Genomic DNA, 25,500 nt, shown 5'->3' with positions numbered 1-25,500 from the left:
AATAACACGCTTGTGTTGTCACGCCTTCATTGACCAATTTTAGGCGTTATCTGTTGGCTTCCACTAATGGTAGATGACGATTTCAGTTCTCTCATACTCTGTCTCTCATGTAGGTAACTCACAGTTGTGGTTAAATCTATATTAGAATCTTCGTCAGTCTGTTCAGGTCATTTTTGTGCCGTGCTGAGCTGGATGGTAAACCACAATTGGATTTCTTTTCTTGGGCAGACTTTTTCACTTCCCTTGAGTTAGTAATTGCTTTATTTTTCATTGGCCTGGTTCCCCTTGAACCTCGGAATAATGTTCCCGCACCTTTCATTCTGTAAAATGTTTCTCAATTTAACTTTTTACCACTCAGCCCTGTCAGCTCCCCAGCTGGTTCCACAGTGCTCCTCAGGCACCCCAGCCCAGACGGGATGCTTGTTTTCTGGGCCTGTGCACGTTCCCATCCTGGAGATTCTGGCCCCTTCCCTGCCTCTAATGCTCCACTCTGTGTGTTCATTCACTCATGGTGGTGGAACTCAGTGTCCAGTAGCTTCCCAGTAGTTTGTTGGGAGGCAGACTTTTTGAACTTGCATGTCTGAAAATGTTTTTATTTTACCACCGCACTTAAAGCATAAGTTTGGCTGGGCTTGGCATTCCAGGTTGCAAGTAATTTTGAAGTTATTGATCCAGTATCTTCTAGTATTTGTTGTTGCTGTTGAAGTCCAGTTTGATTTTTTTTTTTTTTTTTTGGCCACACCGCACGGCTTGTGGGATTTTAGTTCCCCAACCAGGAATTGAACCCGGGCCCTCGGCAGTGAGAGCGCAGAGTCCTAACCACTGGACCGCCAGGGAATTCCCCAGTTTGATTCTTAATCCTTAGTAAGCATTATTCCCACATCAAACTTTTAGGATTCTTGCATCCTTGATTTTCCTAATTTTCATAGGCCTTAGCTGTAGCCTTTTTTCATTTATCATACAGGGTACTAAGTAGCCCTGAAATCTGGGGATTGATGTCCTTTTGTTTATAGGGAGTTTTTGTATTATGTATTTGAGATAGTTTGTTCTCTACTATTTTCTCTGTGTTCTCTTTTTCCAATTCCTTTATTTGTTTTTGTTTTTAATAAACTTATTTTATTTATTTATTTAGTTTTTGGCTGCGTTGGGTCTTCATTGCTGTGCGCGGGCTTTCTCTAATTGAGGTGAGCGGGGGCTACTCTTCATTGCGGTGCGCGGGCTTCTCATTGGGGTGGCTTCTCTTGTTGCAGAGCACAGGCTTTAGGCGCACGGGCTTCAGTAGTTGTGGCACGTGGGCTCAGTAGTTGTGGCTTGAGGGCTCTAGAGTGCAGGCTCAGTAGTTGTGGCGCACGGGCTTAGTTGCTCTGCGGCATGTGGGATCTTCCTGGACCAGGGCTTGAACCTGTGTCCCCTGCATTGGCAGGCGGATTCTTAATGACTGAGCCACCAGGGAAGCCCCCCAGTGCCTTTATTTGAATGTTGGACTTCCTGTACTTAATATTCTAATTTTTAAAAATCTTTTCTCCTCGTCATGGCTTGATCTTTTTGTTCTACTTTTTGGGAGTGTGTTTGACAATTTTCCAATTTGTTACTGAATTTTTAACTTCTTTCATATTTTCATGTTCTTTACTGTTCTTTGTTCCTTTTTTAATGCCTCTTTTTCTTGTTTTATGTATACGGTATCTTTGCGTATCTCTTAATTTCGGTTAAATTTTTAAAGTTACAGTTAAATTTTTAAAACATTAAGAAGATTAAAAAAATAAAATTAAATTTTGTTTCCTGCACTTTTTCTGTTTCCTGTGCATTCCTCTTTGCTGTTGTATCTTTTGGTCTCTTTGATTCGTGCTGGAAACCCTTCTTCCAATGTCCGGTGATCCTTGGCTGTTTATTCATCTTTATGAATAAAGTACTAAAAATGGGAAGCTGAGTGTATTGGGGGGCTTGTTTACTTGTTGCTTTCACTGGAGGGTCATGACTAATGTTTTTTTTTTTTAGTGGCTCTCCTCCAAATGTTACTGTTCTCTGGTTCGGTTTCCTTGGAAAGGGAGCCTTCAGTCTCTGCCTTGTGGGATGGATGTTGGAGCTAGGTTAAAGGGCAGGGGGAAGGAGAGGGTCTTCCCAGGGTTCACTGGGTAGCCTTTGCCTAATTCCCTTGCTTTCAGTGAGGTGCCTACTCCTGTCTTTCTTCGTGCTGCTCTCCCCAAGTGTGGTACATTCTGGTAGCTTGTGGCTATAGAAGAGTGCTTGTCTGAGTGTGCAGGAGGGGCCCGGGGACCTGAGAGTCCAACATTCCTTACTTGGAGTTTTACACCACATCCCTTTTCAGCTTCAGGCATCACCTCCGGCTTTAGAGACTTTCCATGGTTCTGTGGGGCCAGTCAGCCTGATCCTCAGCAGTGACTACCTTGTTAGGTTTCCCCTTCCTCTGCTCTGTGGAGTGATCAAGGTTTCCTCCAGCCTCCGTCTTCCTATTCATGTTTTGTGTAGGGGTTTGAAATGTTTCCTAGGTGGAGTGCATGTTTCTCTTTCCTGTTCTTGTCTTTTGTTGATCTTTTGATAAGAGAAGGGAGTGGAAAGTCTTTTCTGCATCCAGAAATCAGAAGCATTTGCTATACATCTTGAGAAGCAGATTTTCACCCACACTAAAAGCACAGCTATCCTGTGAAAAGGGCTGCCCATCTCAGATCTTACTATGTAGTATGTGGTTCTGGATCATAACCAGGGAAGGTTCTGGAGTCATAACAGGTTAGCAAGGGCAGTAAATGTACCTCAGCCCTGATGCCCAAAAGGACATCTGTGGGTAGCTTAGTTGTTGGAGGTCTGACACGTGGTCCGTGCCGCAATGGGGGCCAGAGCCCCCGCTTACTGCCATATCACAAAACGGTTTTGTATGTTTGACCACGTTTTACTGAGTTTGTCTTTGAAGATAATTTAGCTTATGGGAACCATATTTTGGGCTCTTCCCTTTAGGAACTTTATGTTATTTGCTATTTCATGGGACTTAGCATGTTTGATGGATGCCGTTATGTTACAGTAGGTGGGCAGTTTGGTTTCAGTTTACATTGCTTGCTCAGCAAATCACATAGGGAATGGTGATTGGAGCCCAGTTATTTTGGCCTACCGCAGCGTGGTACAAAGGGCATGAGTTCTAGAGTTGAGAAGTTCTCCCACTTACTGTCCCACTTTTATTTAACTTCTAGTATTTTCATTTATTAAAACAAAACAAAAACAAAAAAGTTTTCAGTGGTTTTGGATTTTAAAACAAAAGATGAAGTGTTTTTTTTTTTTTTTTTTTTAATATTTATTTATTTATTTGGCTGCACCGGGTCTCAGTTGTAGCACGTAGGATCTTCGTTGCGGCATGTGGGCTCTTTTAGTTGTGGCATGTGGGATCTAGTTCCCCGACTAGGGATCGAACCCGGGCCCCCTGCGTCGGGAGCGCGGAGTCTTAACCGGTGGACTACCAGGGAAGTCCCTGAAGTGGTTCCTTTAACTCTTCAAAGGTGGCATTTCCTTTGAAGTGGTGTCTTTCTAGATAAGAAGTCAGAAGTCACTTTCCCCTTAACATCACTGTCAGTTGATATTTTACTTTGGAAAAGTTTTTGGACTGCTTTCTGCATCCCACTTTTAATAGGTTTGTAAGTTCTGATGAGAGTATATTTAAAATGCTCTTTCCAAGCGGTCTATAAGCACTGTTGAGCCCCTTCTCTTTATGAGGTGCTATTCTAGATACTGTGTAAGAGGATATGCAAGTTTACGAGATTGGTCTCTGATTTCACAAAATTTAAAGAGTGTGATAGAGCAAATATTACCAAGCGGGAACTGAGATGGTATCAGTTCAAAGTAAACAAGAAAAGGCCCCTGCTGTTGCGCTAATTGCTGCAGGCAGACTTGTGTTGGGAAAGGCCGCTTGAGGAAAATAAGTTAGTCCAGGTCCTAAAGGAGATAAGACATGAAATGGAAGTGCAAGGTATAATTGTACATGTCAAAAAGAAATCAGGCATTTTAGAAAATGTAGAAAATTGAAACCTAGAAACCTAAGAATGCCAAATATTTGTCATCTGTTTGTTTCTGATCTGAGTGTGCACGTTCGTACTTAAAATCGGCTGTAATCAGTGAGTGCGTGCTGTCTGCACTCTTCTTTCACGGATCATCTCACGTGCTTCTGTGTCTTTTAACATTTTCAGTAGCCACGTGGTGTTTGTTTTATAGATGTCCCAGCTTCCTTGGTTATGGGTTGTGACACTGAAGCCTTTGGTACACGGTGGAATTATGGGTCAGAAGGGGCACGAGCTGAAGCTGGACAGGTGGGGTCGGGTCATTGAGGGCCTTGTCGCTGTGGTAACAAGTTGATGGTCTCCTGAGCAGTATAGACAGTCAGTGAGGGATTATTTTAAGGATTCACATTTTAAAAAGATGATGGAAGCAGGGAGACCACTGAGTAGGCTTGGGCCCTGTGGTGGATTGAGTCAAGGCATGTGTGTTTAAATTTATCTTGAGTAGATGAGTTAGTTACATGGTTCAAAATTCAAAAAGTATAAAATTATAAACTGAAACATCTGCCTCTTTGTCCTCTAACCACTCAATTCTCCGTTTGGCAGGCTACCAGTATTATAATGATTGAGCGTATACAGACAGATGCATATGTAGATATTTCAGAATATTTATTGTGGAACTTTTTCATACCTTCTCAGAAGTAGATGTGGTGGTAGAATGAGCCCCGTGTTCCTGTCCCCCGATGTCAACAGTTGTCTCCTCATGGCCGCTCCCCAATCCATCCTCAAATGTCTTGAAGCAGTTCTTTGATATATTTCATCTGTATTTCAGTTAATATCGGTATTTCAGTCAATAAATATTCAGCCACTGTTCAGGTTTTTCATTTCATTTCAAAATATGGTCTGTTCATTGCCCTTGATAGGTATCTCTTAATTCTCAGTATATTGGTTTCCATGTCTTTATTTTTCTCTTGCAATTAAGTTTTTTCTAAAAAAATATTTATTTATTTGGCTGCACCAGGTCTTAATTGTGGCACGAGGGATCTTCGTTGTGGCATGTGGACTTTTTAGTTGCGGCATGCAGGATCTAGTTCCCCGACCAGGGATCGAACCTGGGCCCCCTGCATTGGGAGTGCTGAGTCTTGCGCACTGGACCACCAGGGAGGTCCTGCAATTAAGTTTTTTTAATTAATTAATTTTTTGGCTGCGTTTGCTCTTCGTTGCTGTGCGCAGGCTTTCTCTAGTTGCGGCGAGCGGGGGCTACTGTTCGTTGCAGTGCGCGGGCTTCTCATTGCTGTGGTTTCTCTTGTTGCAGAGCACGGGCTCTAGGTGCGTGGGCTTCAGTAGTTGTGGTGCGCAGGCTCTAGAGCGCAGGCTCAGTAGTTGTGGTGCGAGGGCTCAGTTGCTCCGCAGCATGTGGGATTTTCCTGGACCAGGGCTCGAACCTGTGTCCCCTGCATTGGCAGGTGGATTCTTAACCACTGTGCCACTAGGGAAGTCCCTGTAATTAAGTTTTGAAGCTAATGGTTTATGTGTCCCAAAGTTTCCCATAACCTTGATTTCGCTGCTGACATTCTTACCATGTTGTTTAACATGTTCCTTTGTCCTCTACTTCCTGCCATTCATATTTAAGATCTAGAGCTACTGCTTTCCAGTATGATATCCACTCGCTACATGTGGCTCTTCAGCAGTCCAGATGTGGTTAGTGTGAATTGAGATGTGTTGTAAGTGCAAAATACATGCAGAATTTGCAAGACTTAGTGTGAAAGAGAGAATGTGAAGTATCATGTTAATACTTTAAAAAATATTGTTGAAATATATATTTTGGATGTATTAGGTTAAATAACATTTATTAAAAGTAATTTGTGCTTCTAATTTTTCTTTTTTTTTTGGCAACACGGCATGGCATGTGGGATCATAGTTTCCCAAGTAGGGATCACACGCGTGCCCCCTGCATTAGAAGGTGGAGTCGTGGGCTTCCCTGGTGGCACAGTGGTTGAGAGTCTGCTTGCCGATGCAGGGGACACGGGTTCGTGCCCTGGTCTGGGAGGATCCCACATGCTGCGGAGCGGCTGGGCCTGTGAGCCATGGCCGCTGGGCCTGCACGTCCGGAGCCTGTGCTCCGCAACGGGAGAGGCCACAACAGTGAGAGGCCCACGTACAGCAAAAAAAAAAAAAAAAAAAAAAAGAAGGTGGAGTCGTAACCACTGGACCACCAGGAAAGTCCGTCTAATTCCTGTTTTAAATGTGGTTACTAGAAAATTAAAAATTACATACGTGGCTCACATTATGTTTCTGTTAGACAGCTCTGGGCTGGGGGCTCCATCAAATGTATAATAGGTTTGTCTTTTAAAAAATTTTAGCAAGAATATGTCATAACTGGTATTAAGTTTTTTATCAGGCACAGTAAATCTTGCTTTGTGATATTAACAGTCATCAATATTCATTGCTCAGAATCGTTAACTCATTAGGGGTTGCAAAATGGAAATCTTTATTCGTTAGCTGGAATACTTATACAAAGAAAAACTGTTTAGTTACATGAAGTACAACTCATGGGCAGGAGGTATAGATTCTTGATACTATTGATAGAGGGACTGACACCCAGTAGCCTCCTAATAAATGCTAGCCTAAGAAAGGCCAGAGAGCTCTCTGTCCTGTGTAGTTTGAAAGTGGTTTGCTAAGCTGGTTGTTAAGATGATTTCTCTCCTTGGAGTCTAGGTCCTCTCCTCTCCATCAGATTCCAAGGCTGGCATTTAAGCTTAGAGAGTCTTGGTTACTTCCTCATCCTTGCTGTTTGCCTGTGTTCTGTGAACTCCTTGAACACTAGGGTGAAACAAAATGCCAGTTGTCATATGGGCCAGTGAATGGTCAGGAGTTCCCCCACCTCTGGCTCAGTCTACCCTTCTGTTTCCTTCTCTTGTAGAAATGGTCTGCTCGAATCTGTCATTATGGTTCTGTAGTATCTGTCACCGTATCTTTACCAGATTCAATAGCAATAAGACATGTAACCAAAGCATGAAGACTATTTTTTTGGAAATTGTATTAATATATGACATACTTACGGAAACATGCACATATTATGTGTCTAGTGTCATATATGTTTCTAGAGCCTAGATCAAGCAGGGAACATTACCAGAACCACAGAAGCCCCCCTGGCCCCTTGCAGTCTGCCGTGTACTTGCCCAAAGGTCACTGCTATTCTGACTTCTGTTACCTTGATTCATTTTGCCTGATTCTGAACTTTGTATAAAGGACATCATGCAGGGTGTACTTATGTTTGCCTTCTTTTTTTTTTTTTTAATATTTATTTATTTATTTTTGGCTGTGTTGGGTCTTCGTTTCTGTGCGAGGGCTTTCTCTAGTTGTGGCAAGCGGGGGCCACTCACTATCGCGGCCTCTCTTGTTGCAGAGCACAGGCTCCAGACGCGCAGGCTCAGTAGTTGTGGCTCACGGGCCTAGTTGCGCCGCGGCATGTGGGATCTTCCCAGACCAGGGCTCGAACCCGTGTCCCCTGCATTGGCAGGCAGATTCTCAACCACTGCGCCACCAGGGAAGCCCTATGTTTGCCTTCTTTTGATCAACATTTTGTCTCTAGGATTCATCTGCGTTGCTGTGTACTGTGGTAGTTTGTTCATTCTCATTACTGTATGATATTCCATTGTCTGGATATAGCACAGTTTCATTATTCATTGTACTATGCATGGACGTTTGAGTTGTTTCAAGTTTTGGGGTATTCAGATAAGGTGATGTGAACCTTCTTATATGTGTCTTTTGGTGAACATAGGTGCATGTTTTTGTGGGTATATGCCTAGCAGTGGGGGTGTTGAGACATGGAATGTGCGTGCGTATCCAAGGTGGTTGTACCAAAGTACAAGTGTAGGGAAGCGCCAGTTGCTCTAAATCCTTGCTAACACTGGTATTGTTTGTCTTTTTCTGTTTAGCCATTCTGGTAGGTGTGTAGTGTGTCTTATTGTGGTTTAATTTGCATTTTCCTGTTGACTGTTGATGTTAAGCACCAGTATGCTTTTTGATTATTTTGTTTACACACTTTTGGGATGTGCCTACGTAAACTTTTTTTTTTTTTCCTGCTGGGGGGGTATTTTATTCCTTTATGTGGGTGAATGATATTCCATTGTATGAATATACTGTGTTTTATTTATACCTTTATCAGTTGCTTCGTTTTTTTGGCTATGATGACTAATAGTGCTATGAACATTCATGAACAGTGTTTGTATAGACATAACGTTTTCATTTCTCTTGGGTGTGTACCTAGGAGTAGATTTGCTGGGCATGTGTTAACTCTGTGGTAAGGAACTGCCAAACTGTTTTCCGTAGCAGCTTTAGCATTTGACATTCCTATCAGCAGTGTATGAGGATTCCAGTTTCTCCAAATTCTTGCCAACACTTGTTATTAACTGTCTTTTAGATTATAGCCATTCTGTTGGATGTGGTGTGGTATCTCACTGTGCTTTTGATTTGGATTTCCCCTAATGGCTAATGATGTTGAGCATTTTTTATGTGCTTATTGGCCATTTGTGTATCTTCTTTACAGAAATGTCTATAGAAATCCTTGACCCATTTCAGTTGGATTGTTTCGGTGGTAAGTTGTAAACATTTTTTGTATATGAAGATTGTAGATACAAATCCCTTATCGACATATGATTAGGAAATATTTTTTCCCATTCTGTAGGTTGTCCTTTCACTTTCGTGATAGTGTTCTTTGAAGCGCCAAATGTTTTTAATTTTTTTTAAATGTTTTTAATTTTGATGAAGTACAGTTTATCTATTTTCTTCTTTGTGTTTTTGGTGTCATATCTAACAGTCCCTTGCCAAATCCATTGTTATGAAGTTACCACTGTGTTTTCCTCTGAGTTTTATAGTTTTAACTCTTATATTTTGGGCTGTGATCCATTTGACTTAAATTTGTGTATGGTCTGAGGTAGGGGGTCTAACTTTATTCTTTGCAAGTGGAGATCTAGTTGTCCTAGAACCACGGGTTGAAAGGCTGTTCTTTCCTCCACTGGCTTGTCTGGACACCTATGTTGTAAATCAATTGACCATAAATGTCAGGACTCGTTTCTGGACTCTTAGTTCTAGTACATTGGTTTATATGTCTGTCCTTATGTCAGTACCACACGATCTTGAATACTATAGCTTGGGAAGTATGGGTTTACCAACTTTGTTCTTGCTCTTCTGGGTCCCTTGCAATTCCATATGAATTTTAGGATTAGCATGTCTATAGCTGCAGAAAGCCGTCTAGGATTTTGATAGGGATTGCCTTGATTTTGTGATTCACTTTGGGGAGCACTATCGTCATAATTATATTTAGTCTAACAGTCCATGAACACAGGGTGTTTTTTCATCTGTTTAGGTCTGCTTTACCTTCTTTCAATGTCTTTTTTTTTTCCGTAGTCAGTTTAGCTAGAGTTTTGTCAATTTTGTTATCTCTTCAAAGAATCAACTTTTGGTTTTGTTGACAGTTTCTGTTTTTCTTTATTCTTTCTTTTTTTAGGTTGTTGGGGGGAGCCGCCGTGCTGCACAGCATACGGGATCTTAGTTCCCCGACCAGGGACTGAACCTGTGCCCTGTGTAGTGGAAGCGCAGAGTCTTAACCACTGGACCGCCAGGGAATTCCCAGTCTCTGTTTTTCTATTCTCTATTTTAAAATTTCCACTCTATATTATTTTTTCTGCTTCCTTTGGGTATAGTTTGCAGTTTCTGGGATCGTTTTCTGTGTGTAAAACGTGAGGTGTAGGGATCAGGATTCATCTTCTTTCATATGGATGTGCACTTGAACCAGCGTCATCTATTAAAAAGACCATCCTTTACCCACTGTACTTCAGTGTTGCTTTTGCCATAAATGAGAAAAAACCACAGATGTGAGGCTCTAGAATAGACTTTTTCTGTAGTAAGTCCTTACTATCTTCCGTTGTCAGCATTTTTTTTTTAAACAAGGAATATTCTTATTTATCTATTTAGGCTGCGTTGCATCTTAGTTGCGGCATGCGGACTCCTTAGTTGCGGCATGCGGACTCATAGTTGCGGCATGCAGGATCTAGTTCCCCAACCAGGGATCGAACCTGTGCCCCCTGCATTAGAAGGCGGAGTCTTACCCACTGGACCACCAGGGAAGTCCCTGCTGTCAGCCTTGATGACAGGTAGAAGGTCACTAAATAGTTGAAGTCCTGTGACGTTTTCTTTAGGGTTGAAGCTGTGTGTTCAGTCCCCCTGTGCAGGCTGTTTTCCCTGCCCATGTAACGGGATACAGTGGGGAAGGGGAAGGTGGATGGTGTGTCTCACAGCCCACACCTGGACATCATCGTGGTTGTTCGCTGTAGGAGTGAGACCAGGTGTCGTGTTGAGACTGTGGACTGCCTGCCAGACAGTCAGCATTCACCTGCCAGCCTCACCTTGACCTTCGGCACATCTTGTAGCTCCCTGTAGTCCTCTCCCTGTCGCGTGGGCTCGTGGTGACAACACACGCCGGGTGCCTGGCTCAGAGCAGGTATTTAGATGATCGTGCCCTCCTCCTCCTCCTCCAGTCTTTTCTTTCACACACGTCGTTTGGTATCCTGCGATGTGCATGGCACAGTGTTCGGGTTGAAGGACGCACTGGCAGAGAGAGAGCCATGGGAGAAGCCCACCGGGCATTGGGGTGCCTCCAGGAGGGGGGCTGGCCGGGCAGGTAGGGCTGGGGTGAGGAGGCAGCGTGTGCAGCACTGGCGGAACCCCTGCTGATGCGGCCGCGGTGCTTTGTTGTGAGACAGTTTACAGTGTGGGGCTGTGGTGTTGGAACTTTCAGCAGTGGACTCTTGCTTGGGGGACACACTGAATGGGGGCCGCTCGGGAGCCCGTCTCAAGTGCCGTCAGTGAATGGAGTTGCTGTTTTCTGGAAATGAGTCCTGTCTGGTCGGGTGGACGCTGCCTTTGGCCCCTGCAAGGGTCCATTTATTCACGGGGATGCACTTTTACCTTTTTAAAAAGGCTCTTGTTGGGACCCAGCAGGTCAATAATCATGATAATGTCTAGTGATTTTTTTCTAGTGTGTATTAAGAGGTAAGTACTAAGTGACTTATGTGGGGTTTTTCACTTAATCCCAACAACCACCCTATCAGATAGGGTTACCGTCCCACTTTCTCCATTTCACAGAGGAGGAAAAGGAGGTGATGTGGAGTTCTGCCTGTGCCTTTAGCCGGGCAGTGTGAAGTTCAGACCAAAGGATAGCAAAACAGTAAAACCTCTTTGAAGGTGGAGAAGCATGTAAATTCAGGTTTCCTACCCATAAACTGTCTTACCTGCAAACCGGGACGAAACGGGGAGGCACAATCCATCCTGTGTGTGCGTGCGTGCCATCCAGCATGTGGGAAAGGCAGGTTGCCCGCAGGTGCTGGGCTTCGCTGGGTTTCCCTTGCACAGTGTGGTCCTGGGACATTTGAGGCAGCTCTGCGCGGAGCGTGTAACCCCTGCTCCTTCTTTGTCTTTTCTCTCGTCGAGTTTCTGTCTCCGTGTTTTGGCCTGTCTGCTGTGAACTATTTGATCATTGTGCAAAGCAGTGCCTGGTATTTCTTGTGGTCGAGATACAGGTTTATCCTTCATTCTTACCCTTTATGTTTCTAGTTTCTGTTGTTTTAGGTCATATACTTTTGCTCTATAAAGTTTGTATGTATAAAGGAAACGGGTGGGCTCCAGGCTCCTTCCTGCCTCTGTCCCCCCTCCCTCCTCCCTTCTGGGACAGAGAAGCTTCCGCTGAGCGCCTGCTGTAGGAAGATGGCCTGGGTCTCTCTCTCAAGGACCCCAGCCTGGCGACGGACACCGTCGCACTGCCTCGGGTGCTCGGCCTTCACTGTCCGTGTGTGGGGAACTAGGACGGCAGCGCCCCTGGGGTGTGTTCAGAGACCTGGTCGGAAAGTCCTTTGTGAGTATAATGCCACCCTCGTGGCCACTCTGCCCTCCTGTTCTGTTTGTGCCGCCGTATAGACCGACTCCTCCCTGGTCTCAGGTTGAGACTTCTCTCCCTCAGGTGTGCGGTCCTTGCTTTGGGTTTTGTCAGTCAGCACTCAGCATGTTGAACTGAGATTTGGGGTGGCCTCCCCTTCCTGGTTCAGATCTCTGTGGCACTACCTGTGCGCACTGGCACCCCAGGGTGGAGCGGCCCGGCAGGTGTTCCAGAAGGGTCAGCAGCAGGGATCGTGTGCGTCATCCCGCTGTCCAGAGGTGCTGGATGCTGGGGTGAACGAGGATTTTGCTGGGAGGTGCTGTTTGGGCAGGACCTGAAAGAATTCATATGTTTGCTGGGCAGAGAACCAGGGTCTCTGAGGTCCTTGAGGGCCAGGACTGAGGCTGCCTCCAGTCAGTGGTGCGAGGGGCTCCCCTTCCCTGGAAGTGTGGTGGATGCTGGTGGGCCCACCCAGGCGGTCCCTGTGCTCTGGTGCTGGGGTCCCAGTGGGACACGGGAGTGAGGGAGGAGCTCACCTGCTCTCTCCCACTGCCCAGAGGAAGGCAGGGCCTACTCTGTCCACCACCGGCGCTTCAAGGGCTGGTCAGCAGAAGGGAGGATGGACGTAGGCTGACTGGGCATCGGGACCCAGTCCATCTACCCGGCCTTGTGTCTTAGGATGGAATTTGTAGCCATGGACTATTACCTGTCTGGTGTGTGAAAATAAAATACTCTGTGGCAGTATTGTGATAAGACTGTTCAAAAGTGACAGAAACTTCATTTGCTAGGCCTTGGCTGCTTCAGTTTATTTTAAGGATTGCCTTGTTTTGATTTGTTCTAATTTACGAGCAATTAGTCAATGAGCGCAAACTCTTTTGGTTGCTACAATGGAAGTAGAACTTTTTTTAAAAAATATATTTATTTATTTATTTGGCTGTGCCGGGTCTTAATTGTGGCATGCATGCGGGATCTAGTTCCTTGACCAGGGATCGAACCCGGGCCCCCTGCATTGGGAGCACGGAGTCTTAACCACTGGACCACCAGGGAAGTCCCAGAACTTTTAAGCATGGTTTTAAGATCAGGATCAGAACTTTTAGATCCTGATATTCTGGAACACGTGTGAACGGTTTCAGAATGTGTTGAGGGAATCAACAAATTGCCCTTGTGGGTTGTCACATGTATTCTTTCCTGGAATATTGCTTTTGTGTTTGCTCTTTCTTCTGTGCTCTTGTACCATATCCAGGATTATTACCACTTTGCAAGAAACGCTGCCGTCTGTTAGTTCCAATGGAGACAATGAATGGGTAGCTTGGCACTTTCAGGGCAGCAGGGCCCTTCCACTTGCAGAGCGCTCCCCTTCCCTGAGGTGGGTGGACTGTGAGCACTGTACCTGGTTCATTTGTTTACCATCAAGCAGGCCTTCCGTCAGCCTTACAGGTGAGGCTCAGGCTGGAGGCGAGTCACCTGTTCTTTGGAGGAGGCTGGGGCACCGTGGCCGAGGGGAGACATGGAGGACGGAGAGACGGAGTGAGGAGGGCGGGCCCGGTGAGGCCTTGTACTTCAGGTGGGTGGGCAGCCTCTGGAGGGACTCAGGTGGAGGGGTGGAGGGGCACGGCCAGAAGGCATTGAGGTATGCTGGTGAGCGGTGGAGCTTGGGCGAGGGTGGGAACAGCTGAGGTGCTAAGAATAGGTCAGACTGTCGATGTGTGTTTGAAGGAAGAGCAGAAGGGGAGGGGCGTGAAAGAATTGAGCACCCTCGAGAATGCAGTTGTCATTTCTTGAGATGGTAGACTTTCAGAGGTGATCGTCGAACAGGGAGAAGGTGGGTCCACAGAGTCTAGAAGAGAGGCCGGGCCTGCACCTGGTGCTGAAGAGGGCTGTGGAGCCGAGGCCCCCAAGATCATGCCACGGGACCCCAGGGGAAGCCAGCGAAGGAGAGGGAAACAGTGGAGAACGTGGAGGAAGTGGTGCGAGAACACAGGTGGCCAGTCTGTCTGCCATTGCTGAGAGCAGGTGGATGGACACTCACAGCTGATTCTTGCGTGTGACGGTGTGTGGCTTACTGGGGGCCTTAGGAAACCCCCAGTCTTCCTGTCTTCTGTAGGTGACATAACTTCAGCATCGCCTGTATGTGGCAGGCATTGTCATGCTCTCTAGATGTTCGGTGACTTTCCATCATGGCTGACGAGTGTTAGAGCCACTTCTGCCCAGGCACACATGGGAAGGTGCTGTGGTGGAGGGGCGTTCTAGGTCACGAAGAAATCACAGAGGGTACATCATAGATGTCAGTGCGAAGAATCAACCCTCCACCCTAATTCTGGAAAATGCAGAGAAGTTGAGTCGCCAGGACGAAGCCTGAGTCTCTGTGGTGGGGTGCAGAGCATAGAGCCGCTGCTGGTGGGGAGGGGAGTCCTGCTGACCGCAACCCCAGCCCCGCCAGGGAAGGTTAGCCTGCCCTGCTTGGTTGGTGGTTTTGAGAGTCAGACGAGATGGTGTGTGTGAATAAGCCTTATGCAGTGTGAACAGTTATGAGTATTAATGTTTTTTTTTTTTTTTTTTGCTGAACAGGGGCCTCTCACTGTTGTGGCCTCTCCCGCTGCGGAGCACAGGCTCTGGATGCTCAGGCTCAGTGGCCATGACTCACGGGCCCAGCCGCTCCACGGCATGTGGGATCTTCCCGGACCGGGGCACGAACCTGTGTCCCCTGCATCGGCAGGCGGACTCTCAACCACTGCGCCACCAGGGAAGCCCCAGTATTAATGTTTTGAGACCACTTATTTAAGTGCTTTGTGGATGTTTCTTTTATCATCCTCCTAGGGTGTAGTGCAACGTGGGGCAAGGAGCCAGCTGAGGTAGCTGGTCCAGCGGTTAGAAGCCAAGCTTGGGATTCTTGCCCTTATCCTAAGGGCAGTGGGGGAGCTTTAGGGATGGGAGTGGCGTGGCCAGGTGTGCATGTTAGGAACGTCTTTCTGGCTGTTGTGTAAGGAATGGATTGTAGAGCAACAGCAGTGGAGGAAGCAGTCCTCGAGGAGATGGGTGATGCCCCTTCCCTGTGGTGGCCAGTTTGATGTGGCGGATGAGGCAGGAGTGAGGATGGTTCCTGGCGACCAGGCCTGGGCCGGATGCTGGGTTCCGCTTGAACGACAGAGTGGATGGTGGTTCCATTCGTTGAAACAGGCACAGACATGCTCAGGTCAGCTCCAGGCGTCATTTGTTCCAGAGGTGGCAAAGGTCAGAGAGTAAATATTTTAGGCTTTGTGCACCAAGAAGCAAAATTAAGGATAATTTCATAATTTTTTATTGACAAAAGTAAAAATATAATAATAATTGACTGCTTTTCTCCCCCTTCTTGGTAATACAGATCTACTAATCAGAAGAATGGAAGTTTTGGAAGGATATTTTACTTAAATTTGGGTTTAGAGTTGGTTCCTTGTCATCAAAATCTATTGGAAATGTTCATCTGTTGATGCTGATCTTTGATACAGTTTTCTGTATCTCTGAAAATGTCTTCACACTGATAAGTATTGCCAAATGCCAGTATCAGTCTAGGAGTATATGATTTTTTTAAAACTTGAGATGTAATTCATATATCATAAACTTCACATTTTTAAAGTGTACTATTTAGTACTTTTTCCTGAGTTTTGCAGCCATCACCACTGTCTAATTCCAGAACATTTCTATCACCCTGAAAAGAAACCCCATACCCATAAGCAGTCATTCTCTATTCTTCCCTCCCCCCAGCCCTTGGCAATCACTGATCTACTTTCTGTCTTCATGGATTTGCCTATTTTGGATGTTTCATATAAATGGAATCATACAATAAATGCCTTTTGTGATCATCTTCTTTCATGTAACATAATGTTTTCAAGGGGCATTCATGTTGCAGGATGTATCAGCATATTCCTTTTTATGGCCAAATAACATTTTGTTGTGTGGATATAGCACATTTTGTTTCTGTTCTTCGGTAGATGGACTTTTGGGTTGATTCCACTTTTTGGGTATTATGAATAATGCTGCTGTGAATATTTGAGTGCAAGTTTTTGTCTGGTGGACCTCTGCTCACTTCTCTTGGGTGTATACCTAGTGTTGGGATTGCTGGGTCATATGGCAACTACTGATTGAGTAATTATCAGACTATTCTGCAGGTGACTATTTTACACCCACCAGCAGTGTGTGAGAGTTCCAGCTTTTCAGCATCCTTGCCCACACTCCTTATTGTCTGTCTTTTGGGTAGTAGCCATCCTAGTGAGTGTGATGTGGTATCTCATTGTGGTTTTATTTTGCATTGATGATGATTAGTGATGTTGAGTATCTTCTTAGGAGCTTATTAGCCATTCATGTATCTTCTTTGGAGGAATGTCTATTCAGATCCTTTGTCCACTTTTAATTTGGTTGTCTTTATTATTGAGTTGTAAGAGATTTTATGTATTCTGGACACAAGTCTCTTACTAGGTATATGATTTGCAAAAAAATTTTTTTTCCATTCTGTGGTTGTCTTTCACTTTCTAATTTTTCTTTGATGGTGTCCTTGGAAGTACAAGTTTTTTTGTTTTTGTTCTTTTTTTTACATCTTTATTGGAGCGTAAGCACAAGTTTTTAATTTTGATAAGTCCAATTTAAAAAAAATTTTCCTTTGGTTGCTCATACTTTTGGTGCCATATAATTGCCTAATGTATGTCATGAAATTTGTTTTCTTGTAAGGGTTTTATAGTATTTAGGTCTTTACTCTTATTTTGAGTTGCTTTTTGTGTATGATATGAGGTAAGAGCACAACTTCATTCTTTTGTGTGTGGCTCTCCAGTTGGTGCACCGCCATTTGTTGAAGACTGTTCTTTCCCCATTGAATTGTTTTGGCATCCTTGTTGAAAATCAGTTGACCATAAATGTGAGAGTTTATTTCTTGATTCTCAGATCTATTCCATTGAGCTATATGTCTGTCCTTCTGCCGGTACCACCTTCTCTTGGTTTTTGTAGTTATGTAATAAGTAAAATAAATGGGCAAGTGTGAGGCCTCCAACTTAGTTCTTCTTTTTCAAGATCTCTTTAGGCTCATCTGGGACTCTTGTACTTCCTTATGAATTTTAGGAACAGGTTGATATCTGCAAAAGAGCCTTCTGGGATTTTGATAGGGATTGTGTTGAATATGTAGATCAATTTGGGATATTTCCATCTTAAGTCTTCCAATCCATGAATACAGGATGTGTTTCCATTTGCTTAAGTCTTTAATTTCTTTCTTTAAAAAAAAATATTTATTTATTTATTTATTTTGGTTGCACCGGGTCTTAGTTGCGGCATGCGAACTCTTAGTTGCAGCATGACTGATCTAGTTCCCTGACCAGAGATCGAATCCAGGCCCCCTGCATTGGGAGCGTGGAGTCTTACCCACTGGACCACCAGGGAAGTCCCTTTTTGATGTTTTTGTAACAGAATTGTTTTCTTAATTTCATTTTTAGGTTGTTCATTGCTAGTGTATAGAAATCTGATTGATTTTTATATATCGATCTTGTATCATGCAGCCTTGCTGAGGTTGTTCATTAGGTCTAATAGTTTTTTTGTGGGTTCTTTTGGATTTTCTGTATACTAGATCATGTTGTTTGGGAATCGAACTAGTTTTACTTCTTCCTTTCAAAACTGGATTCCTGTTATTTCTTTTTCTTGCCTAATTACTGTAACTAGAACCTCTAGTAAAATGTTGAGTAGAAGTGGTGAAAGTAGTCATCCCTGTCTTATTCCTATTTTTAGGAGAAAGCATTTAGTCTTTCACTATTAAAGTATGATATTAGCCTTGGGTTTTCGTAGATGCCCTTTATCAGTTTGAGGTAGTTCCCTCTATTCCTAATTTGTTGAGTGTTTTTATCAGAAAGGGATATTGGATTTTGTTAAATGCTTTTTCTGCATCTTTTGAGCTGATCATACAATTTTTTTCTTTTATTTTCTTAATATGGTATATAGTACATGATTTCATATGTTGCACCAGCCCTGTTTCTGCAGTAAATTCACTTTGTCATGGTAATGAATCCTTTTTACATCTTGTGGCATTTGGTTTGCTAGTATTTTGTTGAGGATTTTTGCATCTGTATTCATAAGGGGTATTATATTGGCCCATAGTTTTCTTTTTTGTGTGATGTCTTCGTGTGTTTGGTGTCAGTAATACTGGCTTCATAGACTGAGTTGGGAAGTGTATTCTTCTCTTCTGTTCTTTGCATTTGTGAAGAGTTTGTTCTTTAAATAATTGGTATAATTCACCTGTGAAGCCATTTGGTTCTGGGCTTTTCTTTTTTAGACTTTCTTAAAAAAAAAAAATTAATTAATTATTTTTGGCTGCGTTGGGTCTTCATTGCTGCGCACAGGTTTTCTCTAGTTGCGGTGAGCAGGAGCTACTCTTTGTTGTGGTGTGTGGGCTCCTCATTGCTGTGGCTTCTCGTTGCGGAGCATGGGCTCTAGGCGCGTGGGCTTCAGTAGTTGTGGCACGCGGGCTCAGTAGTTGTGGCTCTCGGGCTCTAGACCGCAGGCTCAGTAGTTGTGGCGCATGGGCTTAGTTGCTCCGCAGCATGTGGGATCCTCCCGGCCCAGGGCTTGAACCCATGTCCCCTGTCTTGGCAGACAGATTCTTAACCACTGCTCCACCAGGGAAGTCCTCTGGGCTTTTCTTTGTTGGAAATGTTTTTCTTTTTTGGCTGTGCCTCACGGCTTGTGGGATCTCAGTTCCCTGACCAGGGATTGAACATGGGCCATGGTAGTGAAAGCCCGAATCCTAACCACTAGGCCACCAGGGAACTCCCTGTTGGAAGTTTTTTGATTATTTAATCTCTTCACTTTTTATAGGTGTTCAGGTTTTCTAATTATCCTTGAGTCATTTTTGGTGTTTTGTATCCTTCTAGGTATTGGTTCATTTCTCCTAGGGTATCTATTTTTTTGGCATACAGTTGCTTATAGTAGTTCCTATAGTATTTCCTTTTTATTTTTTAGAGGGTTGGTAGTAACATTCCCTCCTGACTTTAATAATTTGAGTCTTCTCTCTTTCTTGGTCAGTCTAGTCAAAGGTTTGAGTTATTTTGAAGTTGCAAAGAAGTAACTTTTATTTATTTGGCTGCACCAGATCTTAGTTGCGGCATGTGGGATCTTTGTTGCCACATGCAAACTCTTAGTTGCGGCATGTGTGATCTTTGTTGCAGCATGCAAACTCTTAGTTGTGGCATGTGGGATCTAGTTCCCTGACCAGGGATCGAACCTGGGCCCCCTGCATTGGGAGCGTGGAGTCTTAGCCACTGGACCAGCAGGGAAGTCCCCGCAAAGAAGTAACTTCTGATTTTGTTGATTCCTTATTGTTTTTCTGTTCTCTATTTTATTTATTTCCACTCTAATCTTTTTTTCCTTCCTTTTGCTTGCTTTGGGTTTTGTTTTCTTTTTTCTAGTTTCTTAAGGTGGAAGCTTAAGATCTTGGCATGAGTTCTTTTCTGATACAGGAGTTTAAATCTATACTGTTTCCCTCAAAGTGTTTCTTTCCTGTGTAGTAGGTTGAATTATGTTCCCCAGAAAGGTACATTGAAGTCCTAACTTCCCAGTATCTCAGAATGTGACCTTATTTGGAAATAGGGTCATTGCAGATGAGTTCAGATGAGGTTGTAGGGTGGGTCCCTGATTCAGTATGATTGGTGTCAGCATCAGAGAGAATGCTTTGTGAGCATAGACCTGAACAGAGGGAAGACGATGTGAAGATACCCAGGAGGAAGGTGGCCATCTGATTGGAGTGAGTGTCTACAAGGCAAGGAATGCCAAGGATTGCTGGTGAACACAAAGGCTGGAGAGGCAAGGTGGATGCCTCCCCTAGAGCCATCAGAGAGGGCATGGCCCAGCTGGCATCTTGACTTTGGACTTCTGGCCTCCAGAACTATGAGACAATGAATTTCTGATGTTTTAATCCACCCAGTTTATGGTATTCTGTTATGGCAGCCCTAGAAAACCAAAACAAGATACTGGACTTCCCTGGTGGCGCAGTGATTAAGAATCCACCTGCCAGTGCAGGGGACAGAGGTTCGAGCCCTGATCTGGGAAGATCCAATTTCACATGCCGCGGAGCAACTAAGCCCATGTGCCACAACTACGGAGCCTGCGCTCTAGAGCCCACAAGCCACAACTCCTTAGCCCACACACCACAACTACTGAAGCCTGTGAGCCTAGAGCCCTTGCTCCGCAACGAGAGAAGCCACTGCAATGAGAAGCATGCACACTGCAATGAAAAGTAGCCCCTGCTTGCTGCAACTGGAGAAAGCCCATGCACAGCAGTGAAGACCCAATACAGCCAAAAAAAAAAAAAAAAAAGAAACAAAACAAGATGCTTCCTATAAATTTTGATATGTTGTGTTTTCTTTTTTTTTTTCTGTTCGAAATATGTTCTGTTTTCCCATGTGATTTCTTTGACCCATGGGTTATTTAGAATTGTGTTGTTAAATTTCTAAATGTTTAGGTATTTCCTGGATTTCCCTGTTTTGTTGATTTCTAATATAATTCCACTATGGTCAGAGGACATACTTTAATTCTAGTTTGTTTAGATTTGCTAGATTTTTTTTTTAATGGTTATATTATATTCTGTCCTGGGGAATGTTTGGTGAACACTTGATCAGAATGTGGACTCTGCAGTCTGGGTGTGTCAGGTGGGATGGCCCATAGTATTGAGTCTTCTTATCCTTCCTCTTTTTTTTTTTTTTGCAGTACGTGGGCCTCTCGCTGTTGTGGCCTCTCCTGTTGCGGAGCACAGGCTCCGGACGTGCAGGCTCAGCGGCCATGGCTCACGGGCCCAGCCGCTCCGCGGCATGTGGGATCCTCCCGGACCGGGGCACGAACCTGTGTCCCCTGCATCAGCAGGCGGACCCTCAACTACTGTGCCACCAGTGAAGCCCTATAACAAACATTTAATGCCTTCTGTGTGTCGGCTTTTGAATTGGGAGTCAGATGAGAATAAACATGGTGCCTTGTCTGTATGGAGGTCCTTGTGTTCTAGTTTTGAGAAAGACACAAAGTTACACGGTTTGATAATTGCTATTAAAATTGCTCTCAAGAGAGAGAAGGTGTAGGAGCAGCCTAGGGGAAATGCCTTCCTGTTGGGGTGCTTAGGGAGGGCTCCCGTGTGCTCATTCCTGCCTCAGGCTGAGACCATGGCTCTCTGGCTCAGGAATCCAGATGGAATCTTGGCGAAGGGTTGCCTCCTGCATGTGTTCAGACTGGAGTGGAGAGGTGGCTGCCACCTACCTCCAAGAAGCTGGCCATGGCCCTGTGTGGTTTGTGAACATTTGACATTTGTCCGCACTAAACTGAGATGTGCTGTAAGTGTGAAGTGCACACTGGATTTCAGAGGCTTTTGAGATGTTTTGTGCTTTTCGGGGGTAATTTTTTTTTGTTTGTTTCTTTTGTTGTTTTTTTAATTGGTTACATGTTGAACTGGTAACATTTTGGATGTGTACTGGGTTAAATAAAATATATCAAAATTAATTACTCCTATTTCTACTTTGTAACATGGCTGCTCGAAAATGTAGAAGTATACTTGTGGCTCATACTGTGTTACCGTTGGATAGTGTTGCCCTGGGCTGAAGACTTTTCGAGTTTGTCTTGACTTTGGCCCATCTAGGACAAGAATCCTGCAGTCTAGGGGGAGAATGACAGGTTAATTCTCCAGGAAGAGGGCTAAAGAGTAAGGGTTCTGAGTGGAAGGTGGGAGGAATGCGCCCGTTGGGGTGAGGGGAGCCCTGGCTTGGGCAGAAGCTGGCAGTTAGGATGTGGGCTGGTGGCGGCCGCCTGGCCTGGGTCAGGGCTCAAGTGGGGGTCAGAGCGGCTGGAACAGAGCAATGTGGGGCCGGTGTGCCGCTCTCTTGTCTGTGTCTGCAGCCCTTCCAGGTGCATGTGATGGGAGTGGGGGCTTTTGGTCCTGTATTGCCGCTGGTGTTGAGCGCTGAGAGGTTGGAAAAGGAGACGTCTCAGCTGCTTTTCAGCTTGAACATCCTGTCATCCTTGGACATCCGCATTCTCAAATGCAGGTATTTGTGCGCACGTGCTTCTTGACCTTTCTGTAAATTAAATCTCAGTTACTCAGACTTCATTCCATCTTTGCTGTTTCCAGGACCTCCCAGGCCTGCCCTTTGAGGCGGTTCCAAGCAGGGCACCATTGACCTAGGTGTTGCCAAATCCATTGGTTGGTTCTCCTTCTTTTTATTGGCCCTCATGACAGCATTTGACATTCAAATTCAAGAAAAAGGGAGTGATTAGTTATCTTCATTTGGCTTCCAGATCACCTCACTCTGCTGGTTTTTCCTACCAGTTGAACCTTTCTTTTTGGTCTTGTTTGCAGGACCCATGCCCTGAGCCTGACCTGTAGATACTGAAGGGCCCTGGGGATCTGTCCTGGTGCCCTGGTTCCGTGTCCTCACGCCGAGCTGTCTCCGACCCCAAGCCGCACCTTTGCCTGCCCCCAAGTTGGGGACTTGCTGACTGAGAGCTTGGAGGGCGGGTGGGCACCTGCAGCCCAGCGTGAAACGCCAGCACTCCCTGACCTCTGAGCTCTGCTTGTCCCACTGTGGCCGGTGCCACCTGTTCCTCAGGGATGCAGTGGGTCCACCTTTAGCACATCCTCTGCCCTCATGGGGGCTGCCACTGGGGTCTCAGCCCACCTCTTCTCCCTGCTTCCCGATGGCCTGGGCTCTGCTCAGAGGCCTGGGTGTCCTCGTCGTGTTTCTGCTCTGCAGGTAGCCTTCCTGTGGCTTCCATGCTCTTCACCAGGGCTGACAAGGCCTTGTGTGGCATCTGGCCCTAGGCCGCCTGCCATCTCTCCTGCCTCTTACCCCGACTCTCTGCACTCCAGGCCCGGCGGCCTCCCGGCCCTGCCCTGCCTGCTCCAGCGTCTCCTGCTTCCTTTGCCTGACTGCGCTCTCACCCCGTGTAGTTGCTGTGTGCTGGGAAACTGGGTCTCCGGGCCTGGCGAGTTGTGCCAACCTAGACCAGCTGGGTGCTTGGGAAGCTCTGAGGCGGCCCTTGCAGCCGCTGCCTTGGCCCTGGGAGTCTTCAGTTAGAATCCTTGACTGTTTCTGCTTGTTGGTTAGAGGCTGTCTCTGAAGGTTGTTGGCAGAAATGTGACTAATGAGAAATTTGCATGCTGACACTTTAGTTGTAGGAGTTTTTATAATAGGACTTGACCTGTTTTTTTGTTTGTTGTCAGCTTTTAAACCTTTATGACCTGACCTGCTGAATCTGTTGATTAAAAACAAAGGTAATCTTTTCCTACAGTGAAGTCTTTCATTCTTAACCCAAGCTCTTCTAACAACAAGAAAGTTACTTACAGTTTTGAATGTAAACTTGGGTAATTAAAAAGCTAAAAATTAATTGTACATCAGAGTAGTAACGCTAAAGGTTTTTTCTCAACTTTTGTTCTGAAAAGCTTCAGACCTTTATGGAATGTCAAAGAATGTTCAGTGAGCACTCATGTACGTACCCTTCACCTGGATTCATCGCTTACTCCATCACGAGTCTCTCCCTCTGGGACATGCTGTTTTTTTTTTTTGTTGTTGTTGTTGTTGTTTTTTGCGGTATGCAGGCCTCTCTCTCACTGTTGTGGCCTCTCCCGTTGCGGAGCACAGGCTCTGGATGCGCAGGCTCAGCGGCCATGGCTCACGGGCCTAGCCACTCCGCGGCATGTGGGATCTTCCCAGACCGGGGCACGAACCCGTGTCCCCTGCATCGTCAGGCAGACTCTCAACCACTGCGCCACCAGGGAAGCCCGCTGTTGTTTTTAATGAACCATCAGAGAGTAAGTTGCAGATGTCATGACCCTTCACCCTGTTTTTCAGTGTGTATCTCCTGAGAACAGGGAACTTCTCATATAGCCACAGCACAGTTATTAAATTCAGGAAATTTAACAGATGGTTAGTCAGTACTGTTAACCATCAGGTGTTAGATTCAGGTGAAATAGTTTTGATTATAATACTACACAGGTGACCTTGTGGACTTTTTGTTACATCGGGGGTCACAGGTCAGTTTGTCCTGATCCTGTTGACCCCGCAGTTTCCTTGGTTGGTGAAGAGGGTGTTGCTATCTCTTTTCTTCTTCATGATTCATCAGTAAACCAATTCTCTCATTCCTTCTCATTTATCAGCTGACGGTCTTCTTTAAGAAGAACTTTCTTTCCCTCTTTGTACCTCACTTTTTTGGTATTGCTACAGAGTATTTATTAAACATGTTATAATTATTTTTTTATTGTTTTTCTTTTGATGTTGAAATTATCCCAGATTTGGCCAATTGAGCCCTTCAAGCAAGACTCTGTGTCTTTTTTTTTTTAAATTATTTGGCTGCACTGGGTATTAGTTGTGGCATGTGGGATCTCCATTGCTGCGTGCAGAATCTTTGTTGCGGCATGCAGGATCTTTAGTTGCAGCATGTGGGATCTAGTTCCCTGACCAGGTTTCGAACCCAGGCCCCCTGCGTTGGGAGCTCAGAGTCTTTTTTTTTTTTTTTTTTAATTTATTTATTTAATTAATTTTTTGGGCTGCATTGGGTCTTCATTGCTAAGAGCGGGCTTTCTCTCGTTGTGGCACGTGGGGGCTACTCTTCGTTGTGGTGCGTGGGCTTCTCATTGTGGTGGCTTCTCTTGTTGTGGAGCATGGACTCTAGGCACGCAGGCTTCAGTAGTTGTGGCACGTGGGCTCAGTAGTTGTTACTCACGGGCTCTAGAGCGTGGGCTCAGTAGTTGTGGCACATGGGCTTAGTTTGCTCCGTGGCATGTGGGATCTTCCCAGACAAGGGCTCGAACTCGTGTCCCCTGCATTGGCAGGCGGATTCTTAACCACTGTGCCACCAGGGAAGTCCCGGGAGCACAGAGTCTTAACGACTGGACCGCCAGGAAAGTCCCAAGATTCTTTGTCTTCTAAACATTCCAATTAGTCTTTGAGCACCTTCTTACTTTGTGGGATAACAAAATTATAAGAGCCTATTTTGCACAATGTTGGCAGATAAATACGAAAACCTAGATGAAATGGAGACTGTCTTAGGAAAATATAATTTACCAAAATTTACTCTAGTAAAGGTAGCATGTCAATTATTTATTGCTGTGTAACAAATTTCCTCAGATTTAGCAGCTTAGAACAACACACATTTGTTATCTCACACTTCTGTGGTCAGGACCCTAGGCTGGGCCCTCTGGGTCAGGGTCTCCTAAACAGGCTGCAAACAGGAAGAGCTGTCTGAGTTCAACTAGGCTGGGATCTGCTTCCAAGCTTGTAGTTTGTCTGTCTTAAACCTACCCATCCATTCTTCCTTCCCTATCTGTCTGTCTGTCTATCTCTCTCTCCCTCTCTCTCTCTCTCTTACTTAGTGGGAAACCCTGGAGGCATTCCCTCCAAGGTCAGTAACAAAGTTAGGCTGCTTATCATCTCCACGAATCTTTAACATTTTGTTGTTGGGATTAAGCCATGTAATCAGTTAAGAGAGCTATTGGAGAAGAAAACTAAGAAAGTAAGTGGTAGAACTGTTTGTAAGTGAGACAACTGTACCTGGACAACCTAAGAGAGTCAGTGCTAGAATGTAGAC

The 25,500-nt window shown here is 45.0% G+C and overlaps 1 protein-coding gene across 8 annotated transcripts in view; it reads left to right on the top strand.

Moving 5' to 3' along the window:
- EHMT1 (euchromatic histone lysine methyltransferase 1) overlaps positions 1–25,500 on the top strand; it is a 146,452-nt gene that overhangs the window by 2,420 nt on the left and 118,532 nt on the right. The window contains exon 1 of one of the 8 annotated variants that reach the window (XM_081237348.1): positions 8,560–8,595. The exons of the other annotated variants lie outside the window; for them this stretch is intronic. The gene's annotated coding sequence lies outside the window, so the exon portion shown is untranslated. Of the gene's footprint in view, positions 1–8,559; positions 8,596–25,500 lie in introns of those variants that run through there. 8 annotated transcript variants of the gene reach the window in all.

The sequence above is a fragment of the Mesoplodon bidens genome, assembly GCF_964165515.1.
Source record: "Mesoplodon bidens genome assembly, chromosome: 6".
In the NCBI taxonomy this organism is placed as follows: domain Eukaryota; kingdom Metazoa; phylum Chordata; class Mammalia; order Artiodactyla; family Ziphiidae; genus Mesoplodon; species Mesoplodon bidens.
Note: the sequence above shows the minus strand (reverse complement) of the source record. Positions and strands in the feature narration are given on the sequence as shown.